This window comes from Podarcis bocagei (assembly GCF_964188305.1).
Source record: "Podarcis bocagei genome assembly, chromosome: 14".
Classification (NCBI taxonomy): domain Eukaryota; kingdom Metazoa; phylum Chordata; class Lepidosauria; order Squamata; family Lacertidae; genus Podarcis; species Podarcis bocagei.
Window position 1 is genome coordinate 8,729,335 of NC_138139.1, and position 14,998 is coordinate 8,744,332.

Consider the following 14,998-nt stretch of genomic DNA (forward strand, 5'->3'; position numbering starts at 1 on the left):
TCTCGTAACCTGATCTTGTAACCACTGGGCTTTCTGTGCTGCCACCTTATCTGCTCTTCTTGACCTTGGGCTGAGTGGATGAACGCTTTCCAGAGACAATGAATCTGTTAACTCTCTCCCCCAGTGCTTCTCCTCCTAGCTGTACTTCCCAGTACTTCAAGTACTTCCCAACCTTCTGAACTATGTTCCTCTGCAAACCGCTGTTCCAAATCTATACTGTCCTCCTGAACCTGGGAAGAATCAGAATCCTGATCAGGAGCAGGGGGAGGGGGAGACAGTGCAGCCCTCCTCAGCATGGTTCCTGACAGTGGCCTAGTTGAGAAAGGGCTAAGTAGATTTCAGGCTTTGGGGATCAGCTTTGCTTTTCATTAGAACCCCCAAAGGTCTACAGACTGGAGAATAAGAACATAACAAAAGGCCTTAAGGATCAGACCAAAAGGATAAGTTGCCCAGCAATCTGTCATCATAGCAGGTCCCATCAGTGGTTGCTGGTGCTCATTTCAACTGGTAGGGCATAAGGCAGTGGGTGGAGCCAAACCCATGACAGGCAGAGCCAACTAATTCTGGCTTTAGCCCCATTCTCCTTCCTGATGAGGGCAACACTGAAACTAAGGATGGAGGAAGTGCATAGGCAGTTCCACCCCCCAGACTGGTTATAAGTAGGACAGCAGACAGCTAGCAGCTGGTTGGAGGCAGAGTAAAGTTGGCAGGGCAGTGCCCCATTTGCCCGAAATGAACCAGCCTCCTTGGGGTCCAGCCAAGAAACCCCTGTATCTCTTTCTCCAAAAGGGGAGGGGTGGAGCCCAGAAATACAATGGGGACTGCAATTATTGCTACATGTGCTCATTTGGACAGCTATAGCTTTACAGCTTGCTAATCAAGTGGCACGGGACGCGGGTGGCGCTGTGGTCTAAACCACTGAGCCTCTTGGGCTTGCTGATCAGAAGGTCGGCGGTTCGAGTCCCCGTGACGGGGTGAGTTCCCGTTGCTCTGTCCTAGCTCCTGCCAACCTAGCAGTTCAAAAGCACACCAGTGCAAGTAGATAAAAAGGTACCGCTCTGGTGGGAAAGTAAACGGTGTGTCCATATGTTGCTCTGGTTTCGGTGTTCCATTGTGCCAGAAGTGGCTTAGTCATGCGGGCCACATGACCCGGAAAACTGTCTGTGGACAAACGCCGGCTCCCTCGGCCTGTAACGCGAGATGATGCCACAACCCCAGAGTCATCCGTGACTGGACTTAATTGTCAGGGGTCCTTTACCTTTACCTTAATCAGGTGGCAAAGTTGAGTGAGGGTTTTTGTTTTTTGCTTACTAAAAAGGTATAAACTTCCTGTACTTTATACAAGACTATAGCCAGAGCTATTCCTCCACAGGTGTGGGGAACCTTTGGCCCTGCAGATATAGCTGAACTACAACTCCCATCATCCCTGGCCATTGGCCATGCTTGCTGGGGCTGATGGAAGACATCGTGCAACAACATCTGGAAGGCCACACCTGATGTACACAGACCGGAACTTCTAGAAATTGCATTTCAGAGTGCTTGGCATGCTTAACACATTACCAAATTGACAGCGAGCTGCAATTTATTTCCCATGCTTAGTTTTCTCAAGGAAAACATGTTAGATCAATGGAAATGCACTTAAATTATTAGTTGCTTAGGGAGCCTATAATACACACACATTACTTTCAGTTAATCCCCTATAGCTACTCCATCTTCCAACTTATTTAAAATAGATGATGGGATTTGTAATAAGTATAGCTTTCAAGAGACTACAGGTCAGCCGCCAACCAGCCACCGCCGCCGTGACATGTAAAAGCTCAGAAGGCAACAATATCCCTGGAAAGAGCTTTTCAAAGAAGATTCACATACCACCATATCTTAAGAAAGCAGGGATTTCACCAATATTTGCCCTATGCTTTGACATTAAGCTAATCTTCTTTAGATGCCCAGCATGTTACAGGAAGGGTGCAAATTGCATTTTCTCCCCCTGCCCCCTCATAATACTGAACTCGGGGCCATACAATGAAGCTGTATGCTGGAAGATTTAGGACAAACCAAAGGAAGGAGCTCTTCACACAGTGGCACAGAGCTGAAGTATGGAATTTGCTCCCACAAGAGAGACTGATGGACATCCACGTGGACGTTAAAAGAGGATTAAACAAATTAGTGAGAAGCTAATGATGGCTTGCAAGCCACAATGACTGTGTTCTGCTTCCATTGTTGGAGGCAATCTACTTCTGAATGCCAGTTACTTTAAATCCCAAGTGCGGAGAGGGCTGTTGTGCTCAGTTTCTTATTTGGGGCTTCCCATGGGCATCTGGTTGGCTGGCTAGGATGATGGATTCAGATGGACCACTGGCCTGGATCCAGCAGGCCTTTTCTGATGTTCTTATTACAGCATGTTCCTTGTGAACAATCAGTTGACCACAGACAGCACTTGGTAGCTTCTATTAAATACTTCCCCCAATAGTCCTCATGACAAGAGGGATGGCCTCTTAAAAACAGACTATCTATAGACACGACACTTTTTATTGACCCAAACTGATGCCACCACAAGCTTTAAGAGCCTTTCCTATCCTTCCCCTATTAACCAAAGTGAAAGCTTTGTGTGAAACTTGGCTTTGTCTCAAAGAACGGTCTGGGTTACAGCTTGCTGTTTGCCTGAAGTGAGGTACAGCATGAATACAACATGCTAAGTCAAACCATGGTTTGGTTCACAGCAGCAAAGCAGGAAGGCCAAGAGAGGAGCTCAGCAGCTGTGGTCCCCTCTCAGGAACCTGTGTATTTGGACTAAGCCACAGTTTCGCTAAAAGCATTGTGACAACCTCTGCTTTCACCTAAAAGAAGCAGCAGCAAGTCTGTTGCCCTCATACAGATGTAGAAATAGATATGATAAAATCTCAGAAGTGTGTGTGAATAAGATCTCCAGCGCTCAGGTGCTGGAACTTTGGTTCTGACTCCCACTGGTCACAACTTGGCTTTGACCATGGATGCAGCAAGATGGAAGATATTACCAAAACAGTTGTGGTTGAGGTTTGGGGTTGTTGAGGTTTAGGGTGTTATTCTTTTCCAAGGCATTCTATTAAATTCTGACCTAAACACACTGATCAGTCTATTCCTAGTAAATCTTTTTTTTCCTGTTTGTTGGTAGAGCAAGTGCCTTCTTAAATCTATATTTATCACCAGGCATTCCCAAAAAAGAAAGAAGTACAAGTCATTATCCTGCTAACTGAAATATCAGGAATCTCTAGAGAGCTAGTTTGCTCAGCACACTCGTTCAGAAACTCCATTGCCCTAAATTTGAAATGTTACATGCCTATTTTTAATTTTTTAAAAAGAAAACCCTGGCTTACTTTGCTCTCCTTATTTTGTCATCATCAACAACACTGGCCAAGAGAGCAGGGAGCTGGTGGGGAGCCTAAAATGCTACAGATTATTTATTTCTTTAATATATTTACAGGCCACCTTTCTGCCATAATGGCTAGCAAAGTGCTCTCGTGTGTGTGTGTGTGTGTGTGTGTGTGTGTGTGTGTGTGTACACCCAACACAAGTTTTATTCATCACGACAAATCCCTCTCATTGAGAACACCTTTTTCCTTCCTTTTCTTTCACTTTTTTCTTTTATTCTTCAGTTCTGTATTTTGTACCCTTATAAATTCATATACAGTGGTACCTCGGGTTACAGACGCTTCAGATTACAGACACTTCAGGTTACAGACTCCGCTAACCCAGAAATATTACTTCGGGTTAAGAACTTTGCTTCAGGATGAGAACAGAAATCGTGCAGCAGCGGCACGGCAGCAGTGGGAGGCCCCATTAGCTAAAGTGATGCTTCAGGTTAAGAACAGTTTCAAGTTAAGAACGGACCTCCGGAACGAATTAAATTTGTAACCAGAGGTACCATGTATATATAAATATGGAAGCTTCGTTTGTTCCTATGAATGACTGGGTTGGAACTCACAAAAAAATGAGAAGAATTGTGCCTGTCCATTTAGCCTCATTTTCCTGGTCCTACAAATGCTAAAAACATAACTCTTTTTAAATAAATTGAAAACAGGGGATCTGGAAATGATAGGTTCTATCCTGTGCCAGTCCTACTCAGAGCAGACACATTAAAATTAATGACCTTAAGTCACACCCATTAATTTAAATGGGCCTACTTTGAGCAGGGCTGGCACTGGATACAATCCAATGTTTTATCAGGAGGCAAATCCGTCCTTCTGTGAATGTCCAGGCAAGGTATCCTTTTTGTAGGCTTTCTGGAGGCATCTGATCAGCTTCTGTGGAAAACCGGGTACCAGACAAGATGGACCTTTCCTTTTGCTCACACCCAGCAGGGCTCTTGGTGTGTTTCTTAAATCACCAACACAAGGAAGGGCTTAATAGAGACTGTGTACTGCAATGCATCAAGCTGGAGACTTATGCCCTGGAAAGATACAGTCAGCTCCTTGGCCTTCAGAGATCTGCACCACCACAGGGGCAAGGAAAGGGGCTTCTGGCATAGCCAGAGCCCAGCAGAATAGTCATTGCCTCTGTGTGCCTTTCCCCCACCCCTCCGATGAATGCCTCTAGATGGAAGAAGAGCCCCTTGCTTCTGTTGCCAAGTCTGGAGCGAACATTACCAAAAGAAAACACACACACACAAACACACAAGAGCCGAAGGCTAAACTCTCTCCATGATGAGACAGCTTCTTGTACAACAGACAAATCTTTATTCTTCACCTCTGTGCCTAACCCTGGAGCCATTCTGTGTGTTTAATAAAAGTGGATATGCTGTAGCTCTGAGCATGCATTTCTGCATGAACCTAATGCGCCAAGGGAGCCGGGTCTGTCATGAGCCCCATGGAGATGCCATGGAAGGGATGGTCAGATCCTGAGGAGGAATGAGAAGAGCTCATGGAATTGGAGCTGGATGACCCTGGGGAGGAACCTAGTGGGATGGGGGAGACAGAGCTGGATCCAGAATCACACCCAGAACTGCAAACCTGCTCCCACCAACATGATCCCACCATGGGGCCAATACCTCAGACATGGGAGCTGCTTGCTCAAAGTGCCTCTAGCTTGCCAGGATTCAAGCACAGCTTGTTTTTCCTCATCCATCTCACCACTGGGTCCAAACAATGACCCAGGGACTGCATGGCCTCTCCTGGTTCAGACATTATGGAGAACATCTTCAGCATGCGGATGGCAGCTTGCTCCAAAACCCCTAATGACCACTCCCAGAGGCTTCCTATAGAATGTTAAGTATCACTGGTGATAAAGATAGTGCCTTGCAGCACCCCATCAAGAAGCCAAAAGGTGCTGTTCCAATGCTATTCTCTAGACTCCATCTTGAAGGTTGGATTGGAACCACTGTAAATTCCCCAATTCCCATTCCCTGGAGCCAGTCCAGGAGGATACCATGGCCAATGGCATCACAAGCCAGAGACTGATCAAGGAGCAGGTAATATGCACAATGGGACACGGGTGGCGCTGTGGGTTAAACCACAGAGCCTAGGGCTTGCCAATCCGAAGGTCGACGGTTCGAATCCCCGCGACGAGGTGAGCTCCCGTTGCTTGGTCCCTGCTCCTGCCAACCTAGCAGTTCGAAAGCACAAAGTGCAAGTAGATAAATAGGTATCGCTCCAGTGGGAAGATAAATGGCATTTCCGTGCGCTGCTCTGGTTCGCCAGAAGCGGCTTAGTCATGCTGGCCACAAGACCCGGAAGCTATACGCCAGCTCCCTCGGAAAATAAAGCGAGATGAGCACCGCAACCGCAGAGTTGGTCACGACTGGACCCAATGGTCAGGGGTCCCTTTACCTTCAATATGCACAATATGTACTGTCTTCCCCTGCCCCTCATTCAGGATGAATCCCCAACAAACCAAGCTTCTCTTCAACCAGCCTCTCACCTGGGTGAGAGTCACAGGCCTGTCTCCCAAAGTGCCTTGCCTACAATTCTATATTCTGACAGTGGGGGCTCCCCTGCCCCATGACACCCCAAAGGGGCAAACCCCTTTGGGGACAACCCGGTACCACAGACAGGGTCCTTTGCTATCGCCAGGAGGTCCTAGACCACACAAACATCCCAGCTCTATCCACTCAGCCAGAAATCAACAGACAGCTCCATCTCCCAGGGAACTCTGATGATGGCAGCCCTGTGAGGAAAACGGAAACGGTAGCTCCATCTCAGATTGTTAGTATTTGTAGTAATGTACTCTCTCATTAAGGGACGTGGGTGGCACTGTGGGTTAAACCACAGAGCCTAGAGCTTGCCGATCAGAAGGTCGGTGGTTCAAATCCCCACGACGAGGTGAGCTCCCGTTGCTCGGTCCGTGCTCCTGCCAACCTAGCAGTTCGAAAGCACGTCAAAGTGCAAGTAGGTAAATAGGTACCGCTCCGGCAGGAAGGTAAACAGCGCTTCTGTGTGCTGCTCTGGTTCGCCGGAAGTGGCTTAGTCATGCTGGCCACATGACCCAGAAGCTGTACACCGGCTCCCTCGGCCAGTAAAGCGAGATGAGCGCCGCAACCCTAGAGTCATCCATAACTGGACCTAACGGTCAGGGGTCCCTTTACCTTTACCTTTCTCCCTCATCAGTATTTGTAGTAAGGATTCAAGTCTTATCAAATGCATCTAGGTTTCTTATTTATCCTTTTTTGTGGATGGCAAGACAGCCTTGGAAACAACACAATTGTGCTCTTTGAAATGCAAGGCAAACACATTTCCAAAAAAAAAAGAGAAAGGGCAAAATTGTGATTCGGTGTCGCTGCCCACGCCAATGTGAGCGTAGGTGGCACTCAGTCTTGGTAACTGTTCCCAAAACATTCCAAAATGGGGACACTGAAGGAGAATGCTATCAGAAGTCACCAGCTGAAGTCCTTGTAAACAGGCCACCCAAAACATATGGAAATGTATGGGCAGATTCTTCCCAAAACTTAAAAACCAGGCTTATCTCAGCAGGATGTGCCACTGTGAGGGGAACAGGGGCTCCTAGCAACTGTCCTGGCCCTTACACTTCCCAAGTTTCTTTGGTGGCCAGCCATGACTGTTTATAAAGTGGCATTGAACACATTACTGAAATGTATTGTGCAGACGGAGCCTAAATGATGATGCAACAAGTCTTGCTACAGAAAGTCAACACGGCTCCTACAACTGTAAAACTTGCACAGGTTTTCGCAGCTAGCCTTTTCAAGTTCTTTGAAGATATCGGGAAGAATAAGGACAAGCTGAATTCCAGTAGACCGGAGCTGAAGTACCTCCTGGACTCTCTACCAGTGTTTCTTAAACTTGTGTCCCCAACTGTTGTTGGACTACAACTCCCTTCATCCCTAACTATCAGGACCAGTGACCAGGGATGGGATGATGGGAGTTGTTGTCCAACAGTAGCCAGGGACTCGGCTTTGAGAAACACTGTGGGCCTAACCAGCCCACAAGACTCTCCCCAGTCACACTTCATACTGCCTCTGCTTCATAACCTTCTTGACTGTTTGGCTGGAATGCAACCTGGGCCTTCGATGATGTCTCTTGCTTGCCATGATGGAGAGATATGCATGTGGGGAGTGTGTGTGGACGCCTCTGACCTTTGTGTGGCTGGACTGTACCTTACTGAGAAAAAAGAAGAGTCACATCCATTGCTCCAACTATTACACCTTCAGCCTTCTGGACATTGCATCTGTGCACACTAGTCATCAGCATATGGTCCCTGGGAGTATGGCAACAAGGAAATCTGGCCCTTGGGATGAAAAAGGTTTCCCAACCCTGTGGTTGTATCTAAATTCTACCGTGAGTAGACCCATTGAAATTAATTGACCTACTCTGAGTATGACTTTCCTTTTGGGAATTATAGGGACAAAACTACCCAGACATTTATGCAACTCCAGTGACAAGAATGTTACTTGCCCCAAAATGGAAAGAAGTCCCAGCGAAAGAAGAATGGATGCAAAAACTTATGGAATATTCAGAAATGGCGAAACTTACCGGAAAAATAAGAAATCAAGATAACAAACATTTTATAAAAGAATGGAAATGGTTTATTGGATGTTTACAAATAAACTGTAAACAGATAAGAATATTGGCAGGATTATGGTAGTAACCGGAAGTCTTATAAGAGTATCTATTTAAAGTAGATGAATAAATGAGTAAATTAAGTTCACTTGGAATATGCAGAAAATATAAAAAATAAATTTAAGGAACTGCAGAAAGAGGGGGAAGGAAGTCAAGTTTTGAAATGTTAAAATGATTGTAAAATTATTGAAATGTATAAAACTGAAAATCATAAAAAGAGTATAACTATTACTGCAAACACTCCATTGTATAAAGGTAAAGGTAAAGGGACCCCTGGCCATTAGGTCCAGTTGTGACCGACTCTGGGGTTGCGGCGCTCATCTCACTTTATTGGCCGAGGGAGCCAACGTACAGCTACCGGGTTATGTGGCCAGCATGACTAAGCCGCTTCTGGCGAACCACAGCAGCGCATGGAAACACTGTTTACCTTCCCACCGGAGCGGTACCTATTTATCTACTTGCTCTTTGACATGCTTTCGAACTGCAAGGTTGGCAGGAGCAGGGACTGAGCAACAGGAGCTCACCCCGTCGCGGGGATTTGAACCACCGACCTTCTGATCGGCAAGCCCTAGGCTCTGTGGTTTAACCCACAGCACCACCCACGTCCCCGCTCCGTTGTATGCCTGGACTTAAGAAATCACACTAACCTATGATAGCATTCAGGTGCAAGACAAACACTTCCTCATTCCAACAGGCATTCTAAGGCAGTTTTATGGTACCTTTTTATTGTACTCTGTATGGTTTATTTTTATGTACATCACTCACAAACGCTAATGATTAAGTGGCATAAAAATGCATAAAATAAAGCACCGTCTCTCGAGACAGACAGATGCCAACTAAACACACATATATACAAAGTAAAGTAAAAAGGTAAACATACCAACTGGGAGGACAGGAGCTTTAGAAATTGGATAATCTCATGAATGGAACCAGTGCCTACTGAATGTAGTGCAACTTGCCTTCACTGCCAATTTTAAAGAATGCCACACGCAAGCCATGGCTGAAAAGGATCAACTGAGAGCACACTCTAAGCCATGTGCTGGCAGGCCCTGTTTAAATGTGGAATGCCAGCCACACTGCTTTCAGAAGGAATTGGGTCCACATCGGATGTCATATGACATCAGGTGATTGACAGGCGGGCAAACACATGTGGCCCACGAAGGTTTGGTCACTTTTGGATCCAGGCCACGAACCACATTTGGGAGAGAAATTGCTGCTTCCTTACATCTCTATTTGGAGAGCTGCTCCCAGTCAGAGTATGAAATTCTGGGATGGTTTAAAGTTAGCTTCTTATTATGTCCCTAATAACACAAAGATCTTGTCGTTTGATACAGACATCTCTCCCCCCCCCCTTTTCAATTTGTTTTTTCTGGCTCATATTTATGAGGCAGAAACTGGATGGGTAATTATATATAACAGCTTGACACGGTATGGTGAATAAGCAAATGCTAGGATTAACATTCTGAGCAAAAACAGGCATTCTAATTATTGATAATGTTAATTTCTAATGGAATACAGTTCGGAATAGAGAGAAGGTGACTGGGTGATGCACAGATTGCTCCAAATGTTCCCAATTCAGGTTGCCACAGAGGGACCAGTCAGCTTCCTCCCACAGATGCACTACTTCAGCTGTAGTTGTGTTCTAACTAGATTGGGATATTGTCTTTTGATAAGACCTTTAGTGCAGCCCTGCCTTCCCCACCTCATATCCTTCAGATGTTTCAGACTACAGTTCCCACCTTCCTTGATCACGGGCCCTGCTGGCTGAGACTGCTGGGAGTTGTAGTCCAACGACACCAAGAGGGCGCCAGTTCAGGAAGGCTAGTGCATCCAAACAGCCCTATGAGTAGGTTTAGTGACAATCGCGGGACCTTCCTGGAGAGCACATGTAGCCATTGCACCCTATGGAAGCTAAGCAGAACCAGGTCTGTCCATTGCCTTGAGTTCCATGATGGATGAATGTTTGGTTATAAATATACTAAATAAGCAAGACAAAATAAACGACTCACAGCTTTAGATTTGCTTAACAGTTTTTACAAACAAACAAACCACCCTGATACGGAAGGGCAACGCCGTTTGACAAGTACATTTAATTCACTGAACTGCACTTTGTGCTTCTCAACATCCCACACGTTCCAAGGCTGCCGATTACTAATAGATTCACCCCCGATGTTTTGTCTGATTGTTCAGAGCAGACTCATTCACATTACACATAGCAAATATGCACCCACGGGCAAGGAATGCTGAGACACAAAACAGAACAGCTGCCAATTACATAGCTGTGGCACAGCACAACTGGCATTGGATCAGCACACATTTTTCATTTCTCCTTCTCTGCCTTCAGCGGACAGAACTGAGGTCTGTTCACAGGTCTCCAGCCACGACAGGGGATGCAAAGGGAAATCCTTCCTAGCCGGGGAAGCAGGAGCAGTCAGCCATAGAAGGATCGATCAAGTTGCTAATTCCATGTTAAGGATCATTAGGAAAGGGGTGGAAAATGAAACCGCCTTTATAGAAATCTATGGCGCTCATGGAATACCGGGGGACATTTCTAGCCACTGTACATCAAGAAAAGTGCTGGAGAGCTGAACAACATGTAGAAAAGGGCAAAACGACCAGGGGACTCCTGGAAAATGATCAGGGGACTCCTGTGCAAAGAGAGATTACAGCGTTGGAGAAATTTCATTTAGAAAAATGGTATGGGGGGGGGGCGCATGAAATTATGTACAGGGAGGAAGTCAGCAGTAAATCTCACCAAGCAAGTTAGGGTTAGCTCTTTAATAGCAAAAACACGATCTGCACAAGAGTGTCAGGCCTAATGAACACAGAAACTCATCTTCAGCAGGTCTTGCTCCCATGAAGCAGTTGATGAGACTGAAGGTCCCTGCCTCCCCATAGCTGTCTGAGTCCCCACCTCTCCAGTGTTTCTCCCAAGCAATCTGAGACTGTGTCTGTGTGAAGCTAACTTCTCCTCTGCCCTCTTAATGCCTCTCCTGGTTCTGGGAAGCTCCTTGCGACAGGAGGGGGAGACACCTGTGCCTCTTCACCAACCGGACTCATTTCTGCCTCTTGGCTTCCCTCCTCTGCTGCTTCTGATTCTGTACTTCTCTCTGCCACAGACTCCCCCTACTCACTAAACCCTGTTACCTCTTCAGCTTCCAACACCTCCTCTTCCCAGTCTTCTCTCCCACTCATCATCCTCCCACCACCAATCCCCTGGCTCTGAGCCATCTTCTCTTGGTGGTTCCTCAGCTGGTTACTCCCATCATTCCTCTGCGTCCAACCAGTCCATGATGAAGTTTGAAGAAAGTGGGTGGAGAGAAGTGTTTTCCCCTCTCTCATACTAGAGTGTGGGGTCCCTGGAGGAAGCTGATTCCTCCATAAAGGGGAACATAGAGAGCTGCCTTATGCTAAATGAGACCATTGGCCCATTTAGCTCAGTATTCTCTGCACTGAGCTCCCCAGGGTTTCTCTTCCAGCCTCCCTGGAGATGCCAGGGACTGAGCTTGGGACCTTCTGCATACAAAGCAGATGCGCTACCGCTGAGTACAAACAAGAGGTAGTGCTTCACACAAGCTAATGGTGATGGCCCACCAGCTGAGATGGCTTTTAAAGGGAACTAGACAGCTTGATTGTATCAATGGCTATACGCTATCTCTGTGATCAGAGGCAGAAGGATCTGGCCTTCGTGGGAAAGAGCGTGCTGGACTGGATCAAGACCTTTGATCTGATATGGCAAGGCTCATCTTAAGTACCCATCAATATAGGCTTTTTGTCAGAAATCAAGGCATACTTGGTAAGGCTTTCCCACATTTATTGTTGGAAATGCCATAAGCTATATATTTTCCCCTCCTGGAAAATGTATTTCTGTTTGATCTGCCTTGCACCTTCCCTTGAGTGTCTTTGCCTAGCTGGAATATCTCCTTGAACTCTGATAATGCATTTTGCTTGATAGGATGAAGAATAGAGAGCGGTGTGTGGAAATTGACTGCTGTACAAATGTAACATCTACATTTGTTGCTCTGACCACTTTTGCCTCTGCCCCCTCCAACCACTGGCATGTGGCCCCCAGAAGATTGCCCAGAAGAAAATAAGGCCCTCCGGCTGGAAAAGGTCCCCCAACTCTGTACTAGCTAATACTGCAGGAGGATTCTAACCTTTCAATATGGCAAAATCAAGAGTTCGTATTGAAAAAGCAAGAAGGAGAGAACCAACTCAAATAACAATTTCTGTGCAATATTGTAACTTTCTACAATCACACAACCGCGGGATTCACAGTAAATTAGGTCACAAACTAGTTGCTACCACTCTGTCAGATTTTCCTTATTTAATTAGAGACATGAGGGGATTTTTATTGGGAGCGCAGCATGCAGGGAGAAGACAATGGACCATCTCCTCCCCTGCTATGATGTCAATGAAAATTGTCCATGCTGCAGTTAAGCTAATGAGGGATGGAAAACACCTCCCATTTTTCCTAATCCTATCTGCAGCATGGAGGGGGGAGGACTTCAGAAAGCAGGGGGTCATAATGATGCAAGCTCCACCCATCCACCCACATGCTCAGAAACTGCCATGCATTGATCTCTGGAGAGTCACCCCGATAACAGAAGGCAGATAACAGCTGCTAGCCTTGGACCAGTGGAGTGAATTCAGCTAGCTGAGAAGACAGCTTGCTTCGCTCTTGGCCAACACAAGAGCCATCAGGCAGGACAACTCTATACCAACCCTCTCCTTGGTTGCCTACTGAAGTGGGGGGTAGGGATTGGGCTTTGAGGAGCCATGTTTGTGGTGCTTGTTGCCCTACATAACTATCCTTTTGGCATCAAGAAGGAGATGAACAAATGGATGATGAAAGGATGATTTGAACTGTGAAGGCAGAAGTCCTTTTTCATATAACTTCAACACCCAAAATCCATACACACACACACACCAGCCAACACATACATACATACATAGGAATCTGCCTTGTATTGAATCAGACCAACTGACCACATACACTGACTGGCAGTGACTCTGGACAGTTTCCAGGAGGGCTCTCTCCCAGTCCTAGCTGGAGACACCTGGGATTGAACCTGGAACCTTCTGCATGCAATCTAGATGTTCTACCACTTGGCTATGGTTCTTTGGATTAATTCCAGGAGTGAAGAAACACCTTTCTCTTCACCACCGAAAGGTTCATTGGGGGAGAGAAACATTAAAGCCCCATTATTTATCCATTGACCTTACCTTGTTATTGTTAATCAGGTAAGAGAGGCAAACATCATTCCCATTTTACAGACGGAAAGCCGAGGAGTCTATGGGTCTAACGGAGTCTAAGGCCAAATCAGAATTTGAATTGAGAACTCTTTAGCTTAAATTGCAAGCTACTAGCTTCTGGTTTTAAATGCAATATACAGATCTCAAGAGAGGAAAGGCAGGCTACATCTAGCTCTCTTCCCCCCTGTCTAGGTCTGATTGTTCATATCACACACTTATTAATGGCTTATCTGAGCTAACAAAACAAAAATGTAATCATGCCAAGCCAGAGGGGAACACACGGCTTTGTTTGTCAAAGCTGGCACTGGCAAAAATATATCTCTTTATTAGCATAAGGACTCATAAGCAGCTTCTTTAGAAATCATCAAGCACCAGGGAGAGACATGTGTTCTGCCATTTGGAAGCTGAAGGCAGATGAAAACAAATCAGACCATCTAGGGTGGTGGAAGTTATTGTTGTTATTTTTCTCTCTCTCAAATCTGAAACGGAGGAAAAAATTGGAGGTTTGCCTACCATTATGAGGCGGGCTTTACATTCTCTTGAATTTCATTTCCAAGCCCCAAAGGATTAGATGACATCTAACAGAAGATGCCAAATCATGGAGCATTTGCGAGCTGATTTAAATAAAAAGGCATGCGCTTCTTCTGAAACTACTCTTACACCTCATTGTTCAAGGTGTAGTCCAGGTCCTCATTTTATCAAGAAGCACCTCCTTCTGTAGAAGACACAACCATCTCTCCATCTGTTCATTGGGGGCCCCTCCATGTTCCATCCATTAGATCAGGGATGGAGAGACGTTGTTCAGTTTGAGGGCGAGGTTCTCTCATGGACCACAGTCCAGTGGTGGGCAGGGCCAGAGGCTATGGACCTGACTCTTCCTTTTGAATAGCAAGCTATATTTCAACCACAGGGAAGTCTGAAGTTTTTATATACATATCCTCCAGGCAGGCAGTGGGCCTCATCAGATTTCAAGGACACATGCCAGTCAGGCAAAAGAACCTGAGGGTTGTGTGCAGCAGGGTTCATGATGCTCAGGAGAGTCTCAGTGGCAGGACAAAATATCCTGGAGGGTTGCATTTGACAGGAGGTTCTTTACACTTGCTCCACAGGGAAGCTACAAGCCACAGTGGCTATGTTCTGCCTCTGCTATCAGAGTCAGCATGCTTCTGAATGCCAGCTGCTAGGAATCACAGGTGGACAGAGTGCTGTTGTGCTAAGGTCCTGTTTGTAGTTTCCCAGAGGCATTTTGCTGACCACTGCGAGAGCAGGATGCTGGATGAGATGGGGGGGAAGGTAACGGTAAAGGATCTCTGGATGGTTAAATCCAGTCAAAGATGACTATGGGGTTGCGGCATTCATCTCACTTCAGGCCGAAGGAGCCAGCATTTGTCCACAGACAGCTTTCTGGGTCATGTGGCCAGCAGGACTAAACCACTTCTGGCATAACGGGACACTGTGACGGAAGCCAGAGTGCACAGAAATGCTGTTTACCTTCCCACCACAGTGGTACCTATTCATCTACTTGCACTGGCATGCTTTCAAACTGCTAGGTTGGCAGGAGCTGGGATTGAGCAATGGGAGCTCACTCCATCATGGGGATTTGAACCACTGAACTTCTGATCAGCAAGCCCAAGAAGCTCAGTGGTTTAGACCACAGTGCCACCCGCATCCCTGCGAGATGGAACTGTGACCTGATG

General features: G+C 46.3%; 1 protein-coding gene across 2 annotated transcripts in view; it reads right to left on the minus strand.

Moving 5' to 3' along the window:
• HCN4 (hyperpolarization activated cyclic nucleotide gated potassium channel 4) overlaps positions 1 to 14,998 on the minus strand; it is a 123,044-nt gene that overhangs the window by 79,911 nt on the left and 28,135 nt on the right. The gene's annotated exons all lie outside the window — the stretch shown is intronic.